General features: G+C 42.4%; 1 protein-coding gene across 1 annotated transcript in view; it reads right to left on the bottom strand.

Moving 5' to 3' along the window:
• Positions 1 to 27311, bottom strand: part of FAM163B (family with sequence similarity 163 member B) — a 528280-nt gene that overhangs the window by 49065 nt on the left and 451904 nt on the right. The window lies entirely within an intron of this gene.

Here is a 27311-nt window from a genome sequence, read left to right as displayed (position 1 = left end):
AACGGGGCCCTCCCCGCTCCGAGCCTCCCCATGGTTGGAGGCTGCTTTTGTCCGCCGCCGGGGACTCAGGTAATTCTTTTTTCCCTCCTCCCCCTTCCCCTCAAACTATTCCCTCCCCGCCCTCCCAACCCCACTTACCTTCTTTTTTTTTCTTTTCTTGGGAGCGAACGCGCTTGAAACACTTCTGTTCCCAGCGCGTCCGCTCCCTATGGACGCCATGAAAGGGAAAATGGACTATGTTTCCCCTTTCCAGGTGGCCATTTTTTTCACTTTATTTTTTCTGTTTCGAAACGCAGCAGCGTTTCGAAACAGAAAAAAATGCCATTAGTACATCGGTCTAACGGTCTGGGGTAATAATGGCTATAAGACCCTCGTGGTGGGCCAATACTGCCCACGGAAATGCCCCCAGGGTTTCGATAAGGCGTCATTACCTGGGGTGGTATTGGCCCGCCGCCTCAGGTCTTATTGCCACAATACAGATTTGAATATAAAAAGGGGGTACACATTGCTGTTCTGTTCTTTTTTTTTTGGATGTACATCCAATAATGAGGAAAGTCTTTTTGATTAGGAATTTGGTTGTTCACAGCCTTGTCCCACACTGTTCATCAGAGTTGTATGCTGTGTTGCCTCTCACAGCCCTATAATTGCCATACCGATGTGTTCTAAATGCCGCTCATCCCATTCTATCACCACCGCAGGGATCCCCTATTTGATTACAGTGTCATCAGAGGAAGGTGAAATGACACCTACATTAAAACCTGCCATGAGCAGGTCTTAAGGTGACCTTTGTTTCAGGAGGACTCTGAGAGACGCCCAAAGCCTTCCAGGAATGGGTGGCATGAGGAACATAGATTTTCTAGTTGAGGAGGTTAAAGGTGAATGATCCCTTGGCAGGAGTGACGTGTACAAAGCCCCGAAGGACTGTTGAGATCATTTTCTTTCAGGGCTGCATATGAGCGCCAGGAGGAAATGTGACCATCAAGTAGAAAACCAGGCCTCTGCCGAAACAACAGGATGCCCTCAAAAGGCAAAGACATGCCCCAGTCTGCTATTGCTCACACCTATATTGTCTTTCAAGCAGTAGAGATACACAAATTAATATTTCATACAAATACATGATTTTGAGTGAAAACAGTGATGGAAGAGGAAGAAAAGACATAGAGAAACCACCTAAAGATACGTAGATTAGGGGAGGTAGATTGATCCATGGATTCTTGAACCTTTCCTTGCAATTTGAAATGTCTATATATAGCTTAGCTTCAGCCAGCGCACGTCAAGGTATAAAAAGTCACATGTATCTCATAGGAAGACATGTGAGGTGCATTTAAAGGCCCCAAACAGATTTCCCTTTCACATGAATAGCAAGATTCTAACTACTGAAACAAAATGGCCTGCCCTTTGTTGTTGTTTTTCAAGTAAAATTAAATAGCCATGTGGAAAGGGGCCCACCTGTCATTACCAATGGACAAGCAGCATTTTAATTTACAAAGGAAGGAGGAATGAAAGATCCCTGTCACATGGAAAACAGGGTTTGTACACATTGGAAACAAAAACGGCCTGCACAGTGGTGTGCAAATAAAAATGGTTTTAAAAATTAAAAGTGAAAAAAATATCACTGCTCAAAGAAAAATGTAAGGAAAACAAAACATGATTTGCCCAAAAGCACTGCATATTATGTTTCACCTACAAAACACCAGTGACATTTGGAAAAGCCACTTTGTCTTCATGGAAAATGTCAGCCCCAGGCAGACCCTTTTGCTGACTGTACGCAAAACTTTGCAAGGAAAACTCCCACTCCCAGCCTGGATGTCACATCTCCCATCTAATAACCAACCGCAATAAAATGTCCTGCTAAAGGTTTCAAAATTCTGTGTTCTCCAGACCTCCCGGCTCTGAAAGAATTGACTTCAAGAAAAGTTACCACTTGACTAATATGTGTGAAAATGGGGGCAGCTGCTTCAAAGAGCAAGCTTCTAGCACAAAGGAGACTGATAAACTGTGGGCACAGGCTGACCCATTGAAAACAAATGGGCAGAAGGCAGGAGTGTGTGCCATTTGTCCCACATAAAGATTTAAAATTCATTTAAAATGACTATTATCATTTAGGCATTTTTCTCAGCCATCATAAGATGGATGGATTTCATTTATGTGCATTTGTATGTAATTTCCAGGTGATTTTGGGGATATAAAATTCATCCATGTGCAACTCAGCGAACTGTAATGGCTATCTAAGATGTGTTTCTGGCTGATCTGAACATGTTCCAAATGTGAGAGTTGGTGAGCGGGTTGATAATGAAATTAGGGATATGCTTAATAACTTATATATTCATACATGTTGTACTTTTTTATGGAAATTGAAGAAATGTGTCACATGCCCATGCTTCATGGTACAGATTTGGTGGTCAGCTTATCTAATTCTCCATGATTAGCTGAATCAGAAAATATGTTTAGTATGGCAGTGGCTAGTAAAGTTATCCTTAGCCGATATAACCAAAAATATTAATGTAATTAATTCCCCATTTGGCAGAACACTACGGGGTGAATTTTGTTAAAATTCAAAATTTTCAAAGGTCACTTCCCAGTGTTTGCTGAAAACTTTGTCATATAAATCAATTGGGTGAAACTTGTTGTCCCGCTGACCCCAACTTCTTTAAGGAAAAGGGGTGTCTTTGTTCTTAAATCAGTCCAACCTTTTTTATCCAGCTTCTCCAACATAGGCCTTTCAGTAAGGGGGTCTGAAATCCAACCTTCCCCAAAGCATTCCATTTGACTTCCCAACATACACCAAAGCGGGGTTGAGGGGTCTTAAAAACAACCCGAGAAATCACCCTGTGTTTATTTTGAAACAAAAGTGTGGGCAAAATCATAATGACCAATCTTCAAATCCTACTGCTAGCCTTTTAAGCCTGCAATTATTTTGTGAATTGAAATTTGCAGAATGTGAATAATTGTGATTGTGTTCATTTTAATTTCACTTTTGTGATTTTTTTATGTGGAGAGAAGTTGATTGTGTTGTGCCATGGATAAGGGGATTGTCCACATGTTCATGCTAATTTCTATTACTTTTAATTTAAATAATGACCAATAAAGTTCCTGTACATTGGCCTGGTTCTTGGCCCAGTGTTAGCTCAGGGGAGACGGATCCAAGGGGCATGATATGTGTCTGAGATAGGGCTAAAAAAGGATCTGTAAAACAGTTTGTTGCATATGTGTATATATATGTATGCCGCTATGTACGCCCCCCTGTCCGGCTATTGTGATTGGTCACAGGTGCGTTACTGATAACCACCATATCACACTACGACGCTTACTCTCTCCTATACACCATCATTCAACTAGAACACAGCTATACTATGACACATTCGGCCTAGCTGTTCTCATGCTAACATGACCCCACAAACACCTCATCATCCTAATAAAACATAGCTAGCTGATCACATACCGGCTATCTTAGGCGTCTTCTCAGGCCTAACACAGCCACAACTCAGTCCGGTTGTCCTCCCTTCAGACTGAACACATCCAACTGATTTCCTCAGCACCACAACTACCGCTAAAAAACAGCTATCATGCAACAACCACACCAGCTGCACACATATCCGGTGCATCCAAGCACCATACAACACTCTCTCTCTACTGACTTGAACTGCGGTTCCCAAGGGCATTCAACCTACCAGTGCTTTGAGGTCATACCAATGATACATAAGGCGCTATATAAATGCCAAGTAACATAAAATAACATAACATAACCACGTGAGTGGGGAGGGAAGGAACTCCATGTGTTGAGGGTAGCTTCTCAATAAACCGTTACAGACCATATCCCTCAAATACCTGCTTCGACTCCCAATCTATTTCCCGGGTTATATATATTAAAAGTAAAGAAAAAGCCATATTTATTTTACAATTATTGTAATACCCTCAGTCCACTGTAAAACACACATTGTTATTCTTTTTTTTATTAGTGATCTGGTTTATTGCAAACCTTTACTTATGCTATTAGTTTTGATGTTCACTGGACCCCTCAGCATTTTTTCCTCTTCCCTGGCCCTCTTCTCACTTGGCTCACATCTATATTTGCCCATAACTAATCTCCCCTGGCCACTGTCCCACACCTTTGGCACAGCTACCATTTTGCAGTGGTCATAAACTATCTGTCATGGCATCCTTAGAAGGGTTAAGCAAAGGAGACATCTAGTCCTGATCTGAGTCGTAGAGACATCGACTGAGATTTGAAGACTTACTGCTTTCCTGGGCTCGCAGAATCTACTAGCCCACTAGCATTGGCACATAGTTTTTTATGAAGGGTGAGTACCATTTGCATGATACTCGGCCTTGCTGCCGATTATGGGGATATTAGTAACGTATTTTTCATTTACTTGCAGTAAATGGCAAATAAAATGTCACTGTGCATGCTGGACATAATTGCACCAAATATGAAGTGTGCTTATGTTGACAGGCACCATTTTACAAAAAGTACTGGTAAATATTTTGTCACCAGTCACCTTGGGGCAAATGCATTTCTCTTAGGTTGAGTATGTAAACTAAGGAACTCGCCCTGTGGGTCTAGTGGGATTTTTAAATATTTGCAAGGCCTGACTCACTAGGAGCTGAGCAATAGAGGGATTCCCAGTTCATTCCCAAATCACCCAACCCCCTAGGCTCTTTTCATGCAATTTGATGCAGAAATCTAAAGATGCTAGACCTTGGGGTGGCCGAGGCAGGTCTTCACTAATTCAGGGAGAGCCTGAATGCAGTGCAGCCTTCCAGAGAGGATTGCAAGATTCTCCAATGTTATCCTGGGATAATGGACTGCAGTCACATATAAGGAACACATCTCTACAATGTCAGAACTTCTACCAGGTAGCAACCCATAAACCTGCTGTAGGCTGCATAATCCGCCAGTTTCCTGCATTATGAAGATTAGACACCTGCAAATCATTGCTTGCACTGCCACCTCCTGAGTCAAACAAAGTCTATAGAGGAGAGCAGATTTCAAGGGTCAATAGTGGTCTCTGATTGTGTAGTTTGGTTTTACATGTGTTTACTCCCTTTGTCCCCACAGGCCATCCCCACCCTCTCTAGTCCCCCGTGATGTTCCCTTGACCCCCCCCTTCTCAAACACAGGTGTTGCCTGTTTTGCTTTATTCTTCTACCCGGCTTCCCCCTTCCCCCTCCAGCCTACTTCTGCAGGAGTCTGTCCTGATACATTCTGGTTTCACCATCACCGTCTTGTGGCCAATGCTGGATTTGACTTTTATGGACTTAAACGATTCATGGTGTGTCACCGTTTCTTAACTCTCATGCTGGACTTCTTTTGCATCTTGTACTCATGGTGGTCCTGAATCATGCTGTTCCCGTCTTCATCTTGTATCCTGGCTTGCAACATGATGTGTTACTACTGACTTCTGCAATTGTATTTGCTCAGCCCTCTTGCTTCTCCACTCTTTTTGACTGCTTACTCTCTGGTCTCCCCTCCTATCTCTTCTCCTCCCCCCCTCCTCCCCTTACTTTCCTCTATGCACTTACTCTATCAGAATTGTCCCTGGACCTAGTATGATAGCAAACTTGTCTGTCTCCTCCCACCTCCCCTTACTGTACCCCCCGCAGCCCCAATCCAGCACTATCTGAAATGTTGTCAGGTCTAGTATGATAGTTGCTTGTTTAGTTCCTCCCCTTCCTTTCTGCATCACTTTCCCTCACCTTCTGTTTTTCTCTGGCTCTACCAGAAATGTTGTCAGTCCTAGTACGGTAGTCACCTGTCTGTTTCCATTTCCTTCCCACTCTCCTCCTCCCTTCCTTATCCATGTATTAGGTCTTGCACTATCAGAAATGTTGTCAGGCTGAGTACAATAGTTCATTTCACATCCTTACTGTTCATGGCCTGTAAGAATGTCATTGTATTTTCCCTTGTTCCCTTCCCTTGCCTTGAAGTGCTTTGAAACACATTGTGTACATGTGCTATATAAATAAACTATCATATCATATCATATCATGGTATTTTTAATAAACCATCATTATTTCATTTATATTTTCCAATGCACAGATATGGCATACACAGACAGTGCAAACCATTTGTTACAGGTGAATTCGAATGTCCTACTTGGTAGCCATTTCTCCTGTTTGTATTTGTAAGTGTAGTTGACGTTTGATTGAGCCCTTACAAGTTTTGGATATAGTTGAGCTGTCTAATTTGCATCAGAATGTTTAAACCAGTGTTCAATTTCACTTCAGTTGAGTAGTAGTTGGAAGCTTCGGGTTGATTTTTTGGTAGGGGGGTTAGTTCAGAAATACAATGTTCATCTCTCCCCACAAGCACACCCATTATGCATCCTCCATATTTCCAATTGATGTTTTTTGATAAAGGATATGGGGACATTTCAGGTCATTATTTTAAAGATCATGCACAGAGGTCTATCTGGAGTAGAGGTTTGCTACCTGCAGCCCTCCAGATGTTTTGGACTCCAGATACCTTGAACCCTCACCATTGACTATGCTGGCTTGGGCTGATGGAATGTGTAGTTTAAAACATAAGAAAAGCCCAAGGTTTCCAACCCTTGACCACTAGGAGAGGTGTTTATAACATTGGGATTTTCAGATGTGCTGACTATTTTCTCCAATAATAATAATAGGCACTGGCTCTAGTGGAAGGAAGCTGGTTTTATGCATGTAATACAGCACTATTCTGTTCACTCCTTTAAGTCACTTGGTTATTGCATGTTTTGAAATGTTTTTGGAAACATTCTGCATTTTTTGGCACACATTCTCATACCAAAGAAACATTTTGTAAATATGTTGGCCATGGTTGATTTGGTTGAACTGAATGTAAACGAGGGTGGCAGCCTCAAAGTAGCTTCTGGGAAAAAAAAATCTGTACACCAATTAACATATAAAGAAATGTCTTAAAACAAGAAGTCTTTAGTACATCTAAAGGTTTATCAGTCCATTTGTGTTAGGTTGTGTTGTTGTCATTGGCTGAGGTCTATGGTACTGGGACTAGAGTTGGGATTGTGGGTCCTGTATTGTGGGGTCCTCTGAACAGTGGCCGCCAGGTAAAGACAATTCCAGAGAGGATCTCAAGATTTTCCAATGTTTTCCTGGGATAATGATGTGCGAAGTCTTGCTGATATTGTGACCCATCAATAGGTAACATACTCACTAAAGGAATATTTCAATAAGGGATTTTGTTTTCTTCTCAAAAAAAGCATAGAATTTTTTACTGAAGCACAGGCATCACTAACTGTGTTAGCAACAGTGGATTCACCACCTGTCCCTGAGGTCAGCTTCTCTTCCAGGAAATGGGCATGGGAGAGATCTAGCAGTGCAGGACATGGGCAAGAATGATCAACTTTGGGCATCTCTCCTGAAGGGGAAATAATGCAAGCCATCCTCAAGCATGAACATTAGAAGTCTGAGCAACCTTGGACTGCACCAACGCCCCCATATATGCATTCAGGGGGTTATACGGAATCAACAGCATATGCGTCTAAGGTGACTGCTAATTTTAGTGGGTATTCTGGGAACTCTAGGGCCTCATCATGACTTGGGCAGAGTGGTAAAGTGTGTCAGTACCGCTCCTCCCAATCTCGAGTTGGGCGGAATTTGGGAGTTTTACATCAAGATTTTTTGCTGGTGCTAAAAATGTCCCCTTTCTTCCCATTTTCAGTACTATTAGCACAGCGCTAATTGCTCTGACACTAATATTGCCAGGAAATCCACATTGGGTTCAAGGGAGCCATTGGGAATAAGGACCTAACTCCCCACTGCAACTCGGGAACCAGGGGACAAATTGTGCCAAAATGAGTTGCTGTAACGCTAATAGTGTTGGGCAGTATCCTGCCCCCCCCAAGTCATGAATAGGCCCTATGTGTTTGTTTGCTATATCTGCAAATCTGGCAGGGCAGGGATAGAGAGGGCCCCTCTTTGGTTATAGGGAACATTGCTGTGGAATCTGTGTGTGGTTAATGTTTCCTGGGGATCACTAATACGGGCTCTCTGTGGTTGTCTAAGCACCTGCATGGGACTGGAGAGAGCTTGATGTGGGCGTCAGGGACACATAAGGAGGGGCTAGTGCTCAGGCCCTGTTTAAAGGAGGGGATGAGGAGGGACAAGTGATGGGGGCTCTGTTTGAAGGCAGGGGTGAACTCAGATCACTACCAGCCCAGGCCCCAACCTACATCCACACACACACACACACACAGGCATCTTCTCCCCATATACAACCTGTCCATTAACCATTTTATATGAAAGTCAATTTACTTTAATTTAAAATTCTCCATTTTTCATTAGCTAATAAAAAAGCAATAACTCATCAAAGGGAATGAAATGATCACAAGTCATATTTGCACACCAGGCAATGGTCTCTGTGGGCCCCATGCCACATTTTTCAATCTCCATTTAGAGAATTTCTGGCATGGACATATCAAGGGCAGAAGAGGCAGAGATGTTGGCTGTTGGATGAGAGATGGCAAATGCCATTGTGAATCGGAAAAAACACAGTGAGCCTGGTTCTCTCCTGAACTGGGATTGGCCATGGTGGAGTGCAGGGTTTTACAGTTATCTCAATTCAGGTGTGAAGAACAGGGCGATGTGCAATGAGAAACAATGATTGACAGTAATACATTTATCACAGTATATGTCTAATGAGCTTGCAAAGAGACAAAAAACACCGAGCCAAAGACATGAAACTACTAACTGACCCTGTCCGTTTAGAACACAAGGAATCAAAAAGCACAGAAAAACACATCACTCGATGATCTAAAGCTGCCTGGCATGTAAGAATATGCTAGTTCAATGAGCACCCAGGAGTGCTGGGCAGTATAGTGGCCTTCTACTGAATTATCTTCATCCATGTTCTTTCTCTCGAGATTTCAAGTATTTCTATGTTGAGCAAGAAGATCAGAGGCAAAATACAGTAACGTCACATATTGATTGTATATTGTAAATATGTGTCTGCACTTAATGGTACGATCAGGCTGGTATACCTAATCACAAGGCAAATAAGAAAACACAATCTGAACAAAAATTCCCAGCATGCACTAACCACTGCCTATAAACAAAATCACCCTGTTTGTTAAACACTTAAATTGTTTCAGTATTGAATTATTTGTTTCATGTCTGACAACTTATTGGGCCTCATTCTAAGTGTGCCGGTTTGGAAACAACAGTGTCGGTAAGCTTACCGGCGCACTATAACTCTGCGGGCGGGCACCGTGTCACCTGGCTGGTCAGATCTGCCGGGTGCAACGTCACCCACCCACAGAGTTTTCAAGGAAGCACCAGTGCTTCCGTGGTCCCCACTTCCATAGAGTCGTATGGGACTCTATAGGAATGGAGACATACAATTTACCGGCACCTGACTTTCCGGCCTGCCGAGTTTGTAATCCTCAGTGTTACTGGGAAGTCAGGAACCAGTAAGTCATGACAGGTCCAGCGGCAACTTGCCAGTATCACCGGCATGGTTACAAACAGACCCCTAATGAGGCCCAATGCCTTACAATCATCAAATGTATTACCACAATACAGTGTATCACAGAATTATGAAATATTTTATTACATTACAAATGAGGTGTTTCCTTGTCTACCACTGCCCCTTGATCATGCAGGAGGTCTCCCTCAAAACTTGAAAACCGCGACAAAATCCTCATCTGCTAAGCATTAATAGCATAACAATATTAATATCTTATTAGTTTCTGCTTAACACTGTACCACACAACTCTACAGTGGGCTAAACAGTGCAGAGACATGTCCGGTAAGTTGGGTATGGTGCCCCCTCCACGGGTATCCAGGTTCCGGTTTGCAGAGGAATGGAAAAGGGCATCGGAGGAGAGGCTTGTAAAAGATGAGGGTGAGCAGTGTTAGACAAGCATGAAAGATGTGATGAGACGAGAGTGGTCTGGAAGATAGGGATGGAGTTTGTGGTAACCTGCACGCCTGTAGCATCCATGAACATTGAGCAAAGGATACCAGTGATCCAAAAAAGGGCTAACGCAAAATTCTCCAGATAATGAGGCTATAACCTTTGAGGGCTGAGGTGCTTGGTCTTCTTGCATTGTTCTCCAGAATACCTTTGAAGTATGGGGCCCAGGTAGTTTGTGCTATTAGCAGTAGCAGATGCAGCATTTGGAGCAAGTGGGGATGGGGCGGTAGAGAACAGAGTGCCAGCAGGAGGCTGGGGGGGTGCACTGGGCCCCAGACATGAGCCAGGGAGGAGGCGGCCACCCCCTTGCCTGTCTATGGCTCAGCCACTGGCTATTAGGCTGTAAGCATAAACTAGTGCATTAAAGTACAGATAGGGAGGAATGGCATATGAGTAGGGAAGTTTTTTTTTGATTATTTGCCCATCCATTGACTGCCCAAGAACATACAAATCCCTATGGCCATTTCCACCCAGTTCCTGCCCCCAAAAATCCTCCTCATGGGAACTCTTTGAGTTCACTTTAATGAAGCCTTGCCATCAAACTTTGCACTCGAACTGCCTGCCAGTGTTTTATCAAAGCAGTCTGCTGAGAGTTAATGACTTAATTGGAGTTGCAAACCTGCTACTGGCATAATACAAATTCCTTTATCAGGTCTGCATTCAGCTACTCCATTTATAAACACTCTGTGCGTCCTTCACTTAAGTACTGTCTGTTAAAACAAGCATTGGCAAAGGCAAACGTTTTGGCTTGTGTATAAGTATTAGGCATTTGCCAGGTGCTGCTTGGAAGACCGGATATTTCACACTATATTGCGCTTGTTACCACCAATGGGCAGTTAAACCACTATGGGTGAGCCTGGAAAGTGCCTTTTCCAATTCCTACACAAAAGCCCAAACTGTTGCATTGCATTGCCAATGCTTGTTTTTATGTTATGTGTGACTGTAACCTGCCAGACCCCAAAAATAATATTCTGCAAGCAAACCCTCTAGTGGGTCCTTGCCATATTACTGGCGCTTGGGGGCAGAGATCAGTGGTTTCTAAAGTAAAAGGTTCAATCAAAGGCAATAATCGGTAAGAAAAACTTCAGTAGGGCCTTACCATGTGTGTCTTTTGGCCTTTCAGCGGCCATGTTCATCCCCATGTGCTGACATGGACAGGAGCCCAATGCAATAATATTGAAGTGTTCTTATATGCCACATGACCCAAGGGTTAAGGTCGACTGATTTAGCTTGAGCAGGTGTGTTTCAGGTTATTTCAGGTTATTTCACTACACCAGGGTACACCCCAATGCCAGTCTGCATCTGACTGTGGCCCCTTAGTCACTAAGAACAATGCCTCCTTCCATTGGCAAACAGTGTCTTAACCCAATACATGAAATTATTGTGGATCATTGGTACCAAATCCTGTGCCTTGGCCTCAGTGTCTTGAAATGTGAGTGCCCTGTATTTCAAATCAACAAATCCATGGATAGCAATGTGCAAAATGTACAGAGCCCCATCAGAACTCAAAAAAGCAAGCTATTTTAAGCCACGGCAATTTGAAGTTATAAAACCACTTCCATGCTAGGGCTCATGAGTTAAATCTTGGAAGACTCAATTCTCATCCAATATGTGTTATGGCTATATTTGAAAATACCCTTCAAGATTTGCACTAACATTTTTCTTCAGCTTTCCCAAGACATCAAAGGGGTGGAGTGTTCTGAGTTAAGATTGTCGTCACTGACAAACCCTGTCAAAAGTCATAGGTTTGTTGTGTTGAATTGATTCTCTTTTACAATGTCTCAAGAGGTTTTCTCTGAATTTCAAGGTATTTGTTATGCTATATCTTACCCCACCTACAGTAATAAATAATTGAGGCCCACTGGCACCTTTGCACATATTTAGGTAAAATACTTTAGCCAACTTTGTATTATTTTGGGTAAATTGGCTGTGTCCAATTTAACTTTGCCCTGTAGTCCACTATCACCTTTTGTGGTTATAAACACTGGCCAACTGGCCTTGGCCTCAGGCCAGACTGTGGCCTGTTAGGCTAACGTTTTGTGTCTTTTCTTTTGTTCCCCTGAGAATTTTCTGTGTTCATTTCCAGCGTAAATATTCCTGTGGGAACCCATGTATTGGAGGTCCTATCTATCTATCTATCTATCTATCTATCTATCTATCTATCTATCTATCTATCTATCTATCTATCTATCTATCTATCTATCTATCTATCTTTATTCTAATATAGCGCTGAATCACCCACAGGCCTCAGAATGCTTAAAAAGTCGGACAGATATTAATACATGGACTCAGACTTAAGGATGCTGAGGTTCTGGGAGGCAGACAATAGGATAGGTATCTAATTACTCTGCTCCTTTGTCAAACAGCCAGGTCTTTTTAAAATATATTAATAGATTAACAGTTTTTTAAGGGAATAGGAAGGGAATTCCAGACAATGGGGGACCAGAAATTAAAGTTGGTACTACCTACACTTTTTAAAAGCTGACAGGGTTGAAGCAAGTCATAGTTGTTATTGGATCGCAGGCTTCTCCAAATGGGAGCTTTCTTCATTTTGTCAGATAGATAGTTTGACGCAGCACCAGCTAGACATCTAAAGACCATCACTGTGCCCTTCAATTTAATTCTTTGTACAACCAGGAGCTAATGAAGGTTCCTCCTAGCTGTTGAGATCTTAGAGCGTCGGCTGAGCCCATTTAAGCTCTGACTGCTCCGTTCTGGAAGGATTGCATCTTTCTTACATTGGATTTTGAGGTGCCCATTAGCAAACTATTGCAGTAATGCAATTTAGAATGTATTATAGCACCGGCAATCATGGCGATATTGGACTTGGATGGATATGGACGAATTTGCCAGAGTAAATTGGAATCAAAGGCACACGTGGATTCTTACAGCGGGAATGACTTTCACAGAAACTCAACATGTCTTAATTCTCCTGCTGAGGTGAACATGACTTTGAAATTGCTTTTTAATATCCCCTGTAACTCTTCATGTCCAAACTGCCCTCTTATCCCCTTATTTCAATATCCCCTAGTTTCTCTCTTAATATTGCTTTCTTTTATGTCTTCTCATGATGTTCTTTCATTACCGTGGAGTCTCCCTCTGTACCTGCAGGAATCCCATAAGATTCCTGTGGTAAAATGGAAAGAAACTGTCTTAAAAAGGCCTATGTAGACCACCCAGAAGGGTCAAAATAAACATTTGGTTCCCTTTTTCCACCCCCATCACTACCATGATGTGTAAAGTCTCCTTTCTCTCCTCCAAATATCATGTTGCTAGTATTATGGTTTCCAATTCCGTGGGATTATACAGAAAAAAGAAAAAAATGAAAGCTTTTCATTTCTAAAGACCCTCACTACTGAAATGCACCATGGGCAATAAATAACCTACGTTTTCAGGGCACCCCATTTTATGACAAATACTAGAGATATTTATACCAAACTACAAAAAGCAATATCTGCACTGCTTTCTTAAAGACCCTCACTACTGAAATGCACCATGGGCAATAAATAACCTACGTTTTCAGGGCACCCCATTTTATGACAAATACTAGAGATATTTATACCAAACTACAAAAAGCAATATCTGCACTGCTTTCTGCCCAACGTTTTACTTACTTTTGGTTCAAATCTGTCTTGTGTCTTTTTCTCTGTTCCTCATCAAAGAATGTTCTATTCTTCTCTATTGGAAAACAGATTTTGTTCTATTCTTAGTAACATTGAAACTGTTTGACAAATATTCCACAATTATTCCATTTTGGGGGTACTCAGGTGGCACACGTGTTTGGAAATATTTCAATCAGAGCCATTCAGCGAGTCAAACGTTATTAGCAATAGCATTTTCACAAATTGTTTCAACTTAACTTTAGGGCAGCTCTCTCAATGTGTAAAAGGAAATGTAACAAAACATGGTAATGTGCAGAGATATGTTCCTAGGCCCAGCTTTATATGGATTGCTAGGTACCTTCTGTAAAAGAATGAGTGACCAGAGGGTACCAACAAGCTGGCAGTCTACAATGAGGCACACCAAAAAAATAAAAATAAAAAAATAAAGCACAATGTTTAATTTGGTAAGTATAATTATTAGCTTTGCAAAAAATAGACACACATAAACATACACGTGCAATTATGCACACAGGCACACAGACCCACACAGACGCACACACACAGGAACATGAAATATAATATAAACATCCAACTTTCAAATAGAATGTTCACTTCCTAACGGATGGGCTCGCCAACATCTCCCACACAACGACATCTACAATTACTACACACTACATAAACTGCAGACACACATGCAATAATAACAACAACAGTGAATCAGTCATAAAAGATCCTCCTTTAAAAAAAATGCACTGCGTCCACTGTTAATACTACAACTCACAGTCAAACAGCTCATACATCCAGAATAAAACAAACAAAAAAAACAACAAAAAGCAAAAAACTGTTCTATGCACTGATCCAAACAGACACACCGATGAAAAGTGTGTAAACCCGGTGTGTTTGGCCTGTGCCAAGACATTGCACTTGTATAACATGAGTGCTTAGTCAATGCTACAGTCATCCCACAGGATGTCAAGACGAGTAACATAATTGTGTTGTTACCGAATACCGGGCTGATAATAGTGTAAACATGCTTTAAAATCATGTGAATAGCAACAAGGCGCGATGAGCGAGGTGATTTTAGATGACAGTGCATGGTTAATATTGCATTCTTTGCAATGTTTGGAATTCCTGGAATTAACTCAGATTGCATATTGACTTTGGGTATTGTTCTCATAGGTATTAAACTTAAAGGAACAATAAGAAAATGAAAAGATTATGGAATCTTGATTGGTCAGCAGTTTTGAGGGGCCAAATAGCATGTTACTGGTAAGAATCAGCAGACATGACAGAGCAATAAGCAACACATTGTACAAAAATATGGCGTATCTTGGTGAGAACTGAGTATATCCTCTGGTATTCTCATTAAGGCATAGACTGGCCGAGCAAAAAATATGGCCCCTTGGAATACGACTGGAATTATGATGGTGGGTAAAAGATTAAGAAATAATTAATATAATCTACTTAATCTCTCCTCTGCTTTGATATGGTCAACCACTCCACCCTCTTAAAACAGCTCCATGATACCCTTTGTATCTCGGAATGGGCACTGGACTGGCTGACCTTGTTCATCACTGACCGTCCCTCACAGGTTATTCTGGGCTCTTTCTTCTCTCCCACCTCTATCTCCACTTGTGGCATTCCTCAGGGCTCCAACCTTTCACCCTGGATCTTTAACGTCAATCTCGCTCTGCTTGCTAACATTATTTATAAACTCTCCCCTAACTTCCGGTGTTATGCAGATGACACCCAACTCTTCTTCAAACTTCCCTCTGATCCTCTCTCTACTTCCTCTGCCATTCCTGACTGCCTCTCTGCTATCCAGTCCAGGTGTGCAAATTCAAATCTCCTGCTATCTACAACTTGCTCTGAGCAAATACTCGCCCTCAAGATCTGTACAATCCTCCGGCTCCAACTCCCTGCTTGCCAAATGTTTCTCTTAGCAGCAAGCTGGTGGTCGATCTCTTTCCTCGGCTGGCTCCCTCCTCTGGAACAGCCTTCCCATCCTCTCTGTCTTGAGCCGGCTTCCTCATATTGCAGAAGCTCCTCAAGACTTTCCTGTTCACCTCCTCCGTCCCCTTCTCCCTCCCGTGCTAATCCCCACAGTCACTGAGATTGGTGGCCTGGACACGTATGCGTCCTTCTGGGTCCTGGCCTTTCCACCCAAATGCCTTCAGCCTTCCACCCTCCCCAGCACTTTCCTTTGGGCACACACTGGCCTGTGCTCTCAGAGGCCTGCACTTAAGGTATTGTCAGGCAATCACTCTACTAAGTGATCTGTGGCAGGCACTTAACTGTTCCTTGCAACTGACTCCTTGGCACTTCCCTCTGTGGCACTCCTAGCACTTACCCTTTTCCCTTCTCCCTCTCTCTACCTGAACTTGCCCGTTCCGAATGCTCACAAGGCCTAGTAGGACCGCTTCTTTCTTGTTCATCTGTTTTATGCTATTGGCCTTCTGTTCCCATTTTCCCTCCCTGTTTGCCCTGTGGGCACTTTCAATCAAAATATCTTGAAGTATAAACGCTTTACAAATGCACAATAAATAAAATAAATATCAGGGGGCAGATGTACTGATATATCCAGTATGAGTTATGTCTCCAACTACAGGTTTAACACAGAAGAAAGGAAACGACTTCTGCCTTAATGACAGAAGAAGGTTGATTTACCTTCTGACTTTTAGATAAAAAACAGCTTTAGTTTTGTATTGGTCCTGAAGAAAGTGGTTAGAACCTTGTATAATCCACTGAAACCGGTAGACCATAAGTGTTCAGGCTGACTCCCTCAACCCCCAGGACATTCAGACTTATGAATGCCAAAGAAATAACATTATTTGTATACAATTTATGCAGAGGATTCTGCTTTTTATTAGATACACTAAAGAGGAAGAAATAAAATAATAACAAACTCCCCCAATATCAGGTTTTTTGGCAAACCGGTAGTTGATGGAAAGTAGCGAGCCAGATTAGGGCTTGTCTCTTATCTATCCTCTTTCCTAGATAGGTGGCACATCAGCGCCAGCTAGGATCAGAATAAAACTTGGAATAGGGATGGATAGACTTTCCGATACGGAGACTTAGCGAGCTGTAGGCCACTGACCTAAAAGAAGTTACAAACAGAACCTAAAAAAGGTCCTTCTTTGTGGTGTGATACAGTGTTTGGCCTGCCACCATAGAAACATCATACAAAAGAAGTAGCCACCTCCTGCATGAGGTGTCTAAGTGGCACTGGCGCGGCTGAAATGGACAAGAGGAAACAAGAAAAAAATGTCGACAGAAAGTGACATGTGAATTAAATATATACATTTGGATTTTACATGAATAATTAAAGATCTCACAATGCTCGCTTTGTCATTTTTGAAAACATTAAAATGAAAGAAAAAAAGGTAGAACATGTTAAATTTTAGTCCCTTTATTGTTTGTGAATTTAAGCCGCACTTCTCAGTGCCAATATCAAACCACATAACAAATCAAAGCTCAAACCAACACGTTTCTGAAACGAATGAGGCCCATCGTACAATAAAAGTGTTTCTTCAAATCTACTTCAATCTCCAATCATGCAGCCCACTAATCAAAAAAGCCATTCACGATTACCACAAGACAAATCAAGCTCCAAACAGAAAGAACATGCGTGTATTCATGTCTATATATAACTTCAAATAAACCCTCTTCAACGGGATACTAAATGAACAACATAATAGCACACACAAGGCAACAAAAAAATGTGCAGGACGTCACACTTTTAACAGTAATCATCACACTATACGTATGGGCTCAGTGGGAAGGTGAGTTAGACTTAAAAATGTCACAGAACCTACACCTTCACTTTGTTATTGTGTGTGTGTGTCGATGTATACATAATTTCCAAATTTCGGGATCCGGGCAAACCACATAATTGCACAAGGCTCATACATTGGAAGTGATTAGGAAATAATGCCATTTGAAATAATAGAGGCGGTGGTGGGCCAGGCTTTGCGTGGGAGGGCACGTGTTTTCTAGGGGGTGCGCACAGGGTTCACAGGGTGTTTTCACGCGAATATGCTGGGGTGCGAACAGGGATCGCAGGCTGTTTTTGCGTGATTACTATGGGGTGCGGCAGGGATTGCTAGAGATTTTTGTGCAATTACGCTGGGTTGCGGACGCGGATTGCGGGTGTTTTCGCGCAATTACCCTGGGGCATATGCCTTGAACAACATCCTCCACTCTGAATAAAAATGACAAGGGAGGCATTGTTTGCCATGTACTGCAGCAGCAGCAGTGAGGCAAGCAGGGTGGGGCAACAGCGCCTTGAGAAGAGATCTGTGTCATCGGGCCAAGTCGCACATTGGATGGAGAAAGAGAGGGAGTGCAGTTGCAGAGCAGAATGGGGTGATTATGGGAAGGAGCGGGGAAACACATGGCATCTGAGAGGCAGCCGTGTCCGAACGATGGGGTGTGTGCCTGTTGCAGAAGATAATACTCAGGTTCCCAGGTTCCCAGGATCCTGATTGGTTGCCAAATGTACCCAGGGTGCTAATTATCAAAACACCACTATTAGTGAAACGTTCAGCCAACAGGAGGAGGTTGGAATACAAGCCTACTGACTAGGTGTTTATATACAACGGAACAGGGATTCCAGTTGGAAATGGGTCTAACTTAACATGAGTGGCACTGATTGGAATTGAAGTGTCAGGGTGCTGATGTTTTTAGGAATAACCACAGCTTCACCCTTCTTTGCACTTACATTTAATGCTAATTATAATTAATTGTCATTAATACTTAATACGACTTTATTATTCAACACAAGAAAAATGATATCTATGTTTACATAAATCAAGGAACCACAGGAAACATGAGTTACCTTTCCAAGTGTATTTCCTTGGTACTGATTATAAGCTACATCCAATATGCCAAGGATATGAAAAATAACGCATTCAAGAAAAAAAGAGGAAAAAAAACAGAATATGAAAATGAAAAAGGATTGTCTGAGTGATTTTTGCCAGCCTTTCATAGATCAAGGAAACACAGTAAACTTGAGTTCCCTTTCCAAGCAAAGAGCATTTCTTCGCGTACAACTGTAAGAAACATCCAATATGCCAACACGTGTTTTACATAGTAGGTCTTAACTTTCTGTAAATCAAGCAACCATGGTAAATACGATTTCAATTTAGGCGCAAAGAAGGGTGATGCCAGGTTTTACTTTCTGTTCTACCAACCCCATTGGCAACTTTACAGAAAGTAGATTTCCTGCTATCATAGGTGTTCTAGTCTAGCAATAACAATTGCGAGAGAAATTTACAATGGATTCCTATAAAGACGGGTTTCTTTGACAAGGTGTAAATGTCAGGCGGATTCCAGAATCCTATGGTTTAATGTCAATTTGAAAATACATGCTGCTATGAAACCATGTGTTGTTTTGAAGTTGAGCAGGGAAGCATGACAGACATGGCTAGTTCATTTGGTGCCCTCACTCAATCTCACAACAAAAAGACATTCCCCAAGATTGGAAAGAAGTTGCAAAGATAGTTATTGATGTGCAGCACCTGTCTTTACACCGTTGTTTTGCAATCCGGGGTGACCTGAAAATGGTCCCCTCTCTCTGTCCTGAGACTCAGCTTCTCGTGTTGAGTTATTGGGTTAGTTCTAATGGCTGCTGCCTATATTGCAATTGCTCCTGCTGCTGACCTTGCCACCTTGTTGCTTTGGTTGCTGTTGTATTTTCTATATTTTATACCCAACTGCCTCTTCAGATGCATAAAAGGAATGCCAACACCTGCACAAACTTCAGCAGAGGACATCTTGCTGTGGATACAAGCATACCAGTATGCAGCATGTCACAGGCTCTATTGTGTTCATGGCATACCCTGGTACCCCTACAATAAAATGGGGGACTGTTGAAAAAAGGGTGTCTACTCTATTTAGGAGTAACATGTAGAGGGAATGGAGGAATGGACAGAAATGTATCCCTACTTATGCATTGCATAGGATATGAAGGGCAAAGGATATACGATAGCCTGCATGACCTCAATGCTTTTATTTATTTATTGGGCATTTATAAGGTGCTTGTACAGCTAGAATAGTGTTTCAAAGTGAATGTGCAAGTGAATTAGATAATGCGCTAAGGAAACTAAACAAACACTTTAATTCCAAGGTTAGCATCATCCTAGAACGCTATAACTTTTTCTATGCATGAAGATGTGACGGCATCAAGAGAACTTGCAGGGACATGCAATTTTGGGGATAAGTTCGACAGGCACATATGGGACTAATTTATGGTGCAGTTCAATCAAGACAAAATAAGAGAGGAACTGTGGATGAAGGATGATCTTTCTTTAGATGAAGTTATAGGAATAGCTAAGAGGGTTCAGCATGCTATGAATTGTTTGGTGAAGCTTGCAAAAGCAAAGTTGTCAGAGAAGGAGATTGTGAAAGAAGTGATGAAAGTCGAGACAAGTGTGCAAAGAAAATGTTTGTGTGACAAAAGAAGAAAGAAAGTAGTAAAGAGAACAGTTATTACAGGAGTGATGGAGTACCACAAGATAACATGTGTTATAGATGTGGGAGCAAAGTGCATTTGTCTGGGGCACCAAATTGTCCAGGCAAGAAAGAGATGTGCAAGAAAAATAACAAATGTGGACACTTTGCAAATGATAAGTGAATAAGAAAAGTATTAATGTGGTGAATGATGAGGTAATCTGATGATGACTTAGAGGATAGTGATGATATTTCTGAAGCTGACATATGTGTCATGATGCCTACCCCAGGGCATCAGGACCACGCCCATCAGCTCCGGAAGCAGGCATCCAGATACTTACTAAAACCCCAACAGCCCCGGCTGGGGGCTGTTTGGGTTCAGTCCTGACGCCGTAGGCGCCAGGCTCATAGACTTTAGTTACCTGATGCGGACCATGCTGCTACTGAGTCCAAGCCAACGTGAGGCCTGGATGGGACTATTTTTCTACAGGGACTATTTTTTACTCGGGCGTGGTTCTAGGGAACTTCTTACCTGGAACTACTTTGGAGGCTATTTAAACCACACCCGAACAACAGCACACGCTTTGCGTTTTTCAGCATCCAGCAGCGTAACGTTAACCGTGCCTGCAGTCTGCATCCAGTCTTCTGCCACGCCCGCCTCAAATCTGGAGCTCCTAAAACCAAGAGGAAAGAAAAGGACAAGATTAGCAAAACTAACTATTTCGAATTCCTCACCTGATTTCGGATCCATCTCGCCTCCGGACCTGGAAAGAACATCATTTCTGTATGCGTCGCATCTCCAGCCGCAGCGCCGTGCCATACTCACCAGTCCTCGCAGCATCTTTCGATTCGGCGCTGCCTCCATCATTTGTTCGCCGAACTCAGGCACCTGAAAAAAAGTAGTCGGAGTTGCTGATAAAAATCAAACAGAGCCTGATTCGGGAAACGACCATGCCCGACAAGCTTAGAGGTCCGCTTGCCGAGCTTGAAGAAGGATACTCAGACCTCGCACTTCATCATATCAATGGTCCTTGTGGATCCAAGGCAGTCATTACGTATGCACGCAGTAAGGGCATACATTCATACATTGATAGCGGGGCCATAGGAAACTATGTGGACCACGAATTGGCTACTAGGATGAATCTACCTCTCTGCAAAAAGACCACTTCGGATGTCATCACCACAGTCGATGGAACTGAAATTGCCTCTGGGCCTGTAACTCATTCCACTGCAGAGATGACATTACTGGGTCAAGATGGGCATCGAAAAACTATTGTGTTTGATTTAATCAAAGCCCCGCAGTTCCAAATAATACTGGGGATACCTTGGTTGGAAACACATAATCCTTGTATTGATTGGAGAGAGAAGAGAATAACCTTCCCGGATTGTGCACATACTTGTTACCCTGAAAAACCCTTGAACCAAGGCCTGGCCACAGTTGCTACTCCAGTTGCGCAGTTACCTCAGAAATATCAAGAATTCCAGGATGTTTTCCAAAAAGAACAGGCAAACACCTTACCACCTCACAGATCTTACGATTGTCAAATCGATCTCATACCCGGTGCACAACCTCCATGTAGTAGGATCTACACCCTTAGGGAACCCGAAAACCTTCACCTGCGACAATACTTGGACCAATACCTTGCTAATGGCTTAATTCGTCCATCCAAGTCTCCTGCATCTTCAGCTTTGTTCTTTGTGCCTTAAAAGGAAGGTGACCTCAGAACGTGCATAGACTACCGCTCATTAAATCAGATCACGGTTAAGAACCGATACCCATTGCCTCTGATCCCCGAATTACTAGACCAAGTAAAGGACGCTTGCATCTACACTAAATAAGATCTCCGAGGGGCATATCATCTGGTACATGTAAAGAAAGGCGATGAATGGAAGACTGCCTTTCGCACTAAGTACGGGTTATTCGAATACCAGGTGATGCCCTTCGGGTTGTGCAATGCACCAGCAGCCTTCTAGTATTTTATGAACGATGTCCTTTGTGAACTCATTGACGTCTGTGTTGTCGTATACATAGACAATATTCTAGTGTACTCCTCCTCAGAATCAGACCATGTGAAGCACGTTTGTGCAGTCCTTGAGAAACTACGCCAGCACAAATTATATGCAAAATTGGAAAAATGCGTTTTTCATGCTAAGGACCTGGAAAGAACATCATTTCTGTACGCGTCGCATCTCCAGCCACAGCACTGCGCCATACTCACCAGTCCTCGCAGCATCTTTTGATTCGGCGCTGCCTCAATCATTTCTTCACCAATCTCTGGCACCTGAGGGACAAAAGAAAACAACAAGGTGCGCCGAGAAAACAAACAAATAAAACACTTATCATCATAGACTTACCTGATTACCACCGGAGGCATTATTCTATAACTCTCCACATCTTCATGTGCCGCACCTGGAAAGAGAGAGAAAACAACACGTTAAACACCGGCAACAATTACCGGACCGTGTCGGGTAATACAGACTCTTACCTGAGCGCCACCAACTGCCACGAGGGGTATCTTCTCACAATCTTAGTTGCAAGACAAGGAAGCAAGGGGGGAACAAGAGTGAATCATCGGACACATTGAACTCTGTGAACTTGATACTTACCGAACCTTGCCAGGAACCTCAGAGTCAATACTCTCCGGAACTCTCCCACGCCTTCAAACCAGTAAAGTAACTGGCATCAACGCGCCCCTGCAATCCACAAAGGATGGAGAGCTCATCATTTAAAAACATAAGGTGAGGTTCCTAAAAGGGGATATTGGAGGTGACAAGAAGGGAGAACGAGAACAGTGGGAGGGCGCTATCACTCATATCCAGGGGTGGCTAAATCCCTTTCTCCACTTGCAGGAGAATACTTCTACGGATCAAGCAGACGAGATTAGGCGGGCCAGTCCAGATGGTCATCTCGGCACTACTCATCACGTTGGTGGAGACCGCAGCTGTCCAGGTTCGATCGACGCCCCTGTGGGAACCAGGTGAGCGTAACAATATGTCCCATAACTATAGTGGGTAAGGATTGTGATAGTAAGGATGAGATTCCTATCGTAGAGGTGCATGTTAAAGGCATACCAATTCACATGATGGCTGATTCAGGAGCGAATGTATCCATAGTTTCAAATGCGGTATGGGAGAGAGTGTTGGGAGTCAAGGAGAACGATTTTATGCCACCTGACACTAGCCCAAGTGGGAACAATATGGACAAGAATGATATTTTTGAATATTTCATTGTGAAGTTGGAGTTTAAAGGGAGAAAGACAACAGGAAAGGTATGCAATGAAGAGGGGAATAACACTGTTAAGTTGGAAGTAACAGTGCAAGCTCCACATAAGGCAAGGGCCAAACACTTGTGAGCAGCTGTTAGCTGTAACAAGAGGTTGTGAAGTGATACTACAGGTACTCAAGTACCCCAGCATGTTCTCTAGCAAAAGTTGAAGGGGATGGTTCATAAAAATATTATGAAAGAAAATTCTACGCCTGTGGTATCAAAACTACAGACTGTATCTGTTGCATTGAGGGAGACAGTAGGGCAAGAGCTAAACAAATGATGTGAAAATGGAGTAATTGAGCGTGTTGGAGCGGTAGAGTGGTTATCACCTTTGGTCGTGGCCAAGAAGGCAAATGGAGATGTGAGGTTATGTGTGGATTTGCGTAAATTGAATTATTGTGCTGTGGTGGAAAATCAACCGCTACCGAACAAGGGAGAACTCTCAAGCCTTATTGTAGATAGGAGAATATTCTCAGAGATAGATTTGGCATCTGTCTATCATCAAATTGAGTCACATCCCAATTCGTGGAAATACTCAACATCATATCCCATGAAAGGTATTTCAATGTATACGCATGCCGTTCAGATATGTGTCCACAGTATCCGTTTTTCAAAAAGTTATGTACAGACTGTTGAGATATGTCACAAACGTATTCTGTTTTCAGGATGACATTTTATTCGGTGGAAGGAATGTATCGGAGCATGATAGAATTTTGGAAAGTGTACTGAAGATATTGAGTGAAAGAGGGATCACTGTGAAGAAAGAGAAGTGTGTCATCAGATGGGAAGTGGTTGAATACCTAGGGCATGTGATATCTAAAGGTGGGTCAAGCCAAAGGAAGAATTGGTTAGCATCATAAAAGAGGTGAAGGTACCAAAGTCAAAGGGTGAGCTTAGGTCATTTCTAGGGTGAGTGGAATTTCATGAAAAGTTTATTATGAACGTTTCAGAAAAGTGGAAGGAATGAGGGAAATGTTGAGGAGGAAAGTGGAATTTCAATGGCATGACCGTTGTGAAATTGAATTCAATGCCCTAAAAGATGAGATTAAATTGGAAAAATCACTGGGTACATTTTTCACTAAATACAGGACCATTATCACTACAGATGCAAGTGATACAGGCTTAGGCACAGTGTTATCTCAGGTGAGGGAAGATGGAGATGAAGTAATCAATGCACATGCATCAAAGGATTTGAAGGGTATGCTGTCATAGAACACTTTTTTAGGGTGTGTTTGGGGAATACTGAAATGTTGGTGTTTTTGTGGGGTCAGAATTTTACATTGAGGATGATCATAAACCGCCCAAAACTATTTATGGAAGTAAAGGTATCTAAATGGTATCTAGGAGACTTGTGAGTTGGGTGACATGCTTGTAATGTCATGATTTTGAGGTAGGGGTTTGAATCTGGAAACAAAATGTTTTTTTGATCATCTATCAAGACTGAGTGTGCAAGTGAAGCGAGGGAGTAAAGAAGTTCAGTGGAATGAGCATGTTTATGCTACTGACAATGGGACTACAGGGAGGAGTGAATGGGAGGCTGAGTGTGAAAATGATGTGTGTTTAAAAGAAGTTAAGGAGTATGTGAAAGGAAGGTGGCTAGGAAAGCAAAGCGGTGAGAAGAACAAGATTTTCGAAGGTGAGGGGTGAGCTCAGTGTAGAGAATGATTTGCTATGTCTTCCAGAAAGAGTGGTGGCTCCAAATGGACTAGAGAGCTAGACTGATTGACATTGTGCAAGAGGGACATATTGGTGTAACCAAAACCAAGCAAGATTTGAAAGCATATTACTGGTGGCCTGGCTTTATAAGGCATGTAGGGATACGCAAAAAATATGTGCAGGTTGTAACACACGGGGGAAAAGAAAAGATTAAAGGTAAGGGAGCAACCTTTGATGCTGTCTGTGGTTCCAGGGGTGTGTGGGATGAGCTTGCTATGGACATTCTAGGGTCCATTAGAGGTGGGTCTCGGGTTGGAAAGTATGTGTTTGTGGATGTATTTTCCAGGTGGGTAGAAGTGAAGGTGATTAGGGAGACCACTGTTGGGAGCATTGAGAAATGTTTTAGTGACATATTTGCAACAGAGAGGATTCCAGGTAGCATCTTAACTGATATTGGTCCCCAATTCATAGCAGAAGGTATGATAATTTTTTGGGGGAAAGCATGACATAAAGCACAAAAGAACAGACATATATCATCCACAAGCCAATGGGGTTGTGGAAAGGGTAAATAGGTGTCTAGTGGAAAGTGTGCAAGTTGCTGAATCGAGTGGTAAAACATGGAAGGAAGAGATGTGGTAACGAGTTAAGGTGCAGGAGTATGTGCCACATGCCACAGCAGGTGTTGTGCCGTTTTAAGTATGAGAGGGAGGAAGGCAAATACCAGAGTTTGTCCACATTGGTTAAGGAGATCTTGTGTGAAGAATTTGAGTGGCACCAAGGTAGGAGCTAACGAGATGCAGGTGAAAAGGAAAGCTGAGGAACAGTATGACAAAATATAGTGTGACAAAAGAGTTGTGATTGAGAGAGGAGATGTGGTACGGGTGAAGTTGGAGAAAAAAGATAAGAAGGGGGTCAAATATGGTCCTAGTGAGAGAGTCAAGGAAGTATTGAGAGGTTTGGTAATGTTAGAGAATGGGTGTGTGTAGAATATGAGGAAGGTTGTGAAAGTGCAGTGTGTCTGTGAGTTCTGTTTTGCTTTGTGTACATAAGAGAGGTGTGGGGTAAGTCAAGAGTGCAATCAACTACGACCTTTTAGTATGGAATTAGTAAAGAGTGTAGAACTATTTCTTTTGAAGTACAAGTGTTTGTATATAGTTAAATTGTAGAGAGAATAAAGATAAAATGTAGAATAGTATGTTGTAAGGAAAGGAGATGTGTTGTATCTCCTATATGATATGTTGTTATATTCCAGACCTGCTCCATGGTTACTAGAATGTTTAGGAAGGACTTCAAGTTAGAGTTCTAGAGTGTGAATGGTGAGGCAGTTGAAGGTGAACTGAGCAGTGGAAAACCTGGAACAGGGGCTTGTTAAGGATGCTTAATAAACAAGACAAGTTCTACCTTAATCGACTGTCATGCATATACATGTTGTCCACTCTGTGAGGATAGACACATTTAAATCCTGCCTATTATTTCTATTTCTCTCTCCACATTATATTCTTGTGTTACTTGTATGCATTTGTGAGTGATCTTCAAAATGGCAGTTTGACTTAATTTGTTCAGTTGCCACTCCTTTTGCCTCTCTGAACTGAAATAAGGCATCACTGCTATCTTTAATTCAGGTGAAAGTACTGCTGCCTTGTCAGCTCTGTTTTATACCAATGCAGCCATTGGCCTCAGATTACGATGACCTGTCTGCTTTTGTTGAATTGTCAGTGGCTCTCAGTATTCTCTCACTGTGCCACCCAACCACCTTCTTTCTGTAGGTATGGTCTTGACATGTGAGTGTGGGCTTCCTGATTTGTGCACAGGACCCCACACTCCAGTCCTTCAAATGAGTGCTGCTTTCTACAGCCAAAATTGAGTTATGATTACATGATTTAAGTCACCTTTGGCATGACTACTATTCTTTTTGCATTAGCCAGCTTTAATATTGGACCTGAATTGAGGCATTAGGAACAGGAAGATGATAACACTCAGACAATACGCGGTGAACTTTTTCGTGAAGGTTGGAGATCACGTGATTCTCTGCAACTCAAACAATGTATTACAAGCCCCCAGGTGTTGTGGCTCAGCCAGATTGCTCTTCTAGGTCAGCGTTCCTGCATTGCATAGAGATTTGCAGGCCTTGGGATGAAGGAAGATGTCTGACTTCATCACAGCGGGGAAATAATAATAAACGTATGAACTATTGTTTGTTGTAACAATATTCACACAGCACAAATCTTACCATGTGCGACAGTGTATTGAATACAATATGTTATCTGTCAAAATGTAACTAAGCATACCAATACACTACAAAGCCCACATTTTAAAGAAATACGGCATAAGCAAACCATTTCTTGTAGTGAAGAGCCCATGGAGAGCACGGGGGAACACTGATTATTATATTGGCTATTATCTCACAGCATGTTTTGCTTGA

The sequence above is a fragment of the Ambystoma mexicanum genome, chromosome 8, assembly GCF_040938575.1.
Source record: "Ambystoma mexicanum isolate Mex_15411 chromosome 8, UKY_AmexF1_1, whole genome shotgun sequence".
Classification (NCBI taxonomy): domain Eukaryota; kingdom Metazoa; phylum Chordata; class Amphibia; order Caudata; family Ambystomatidae; genus Ambystoma; species Ambystoma mexicanum.
The sequence above is the reverse complement of the archived record's forward strand: the minus strand, read 5'-3'. Positions and strand labels throughout refer to the sequence as shown.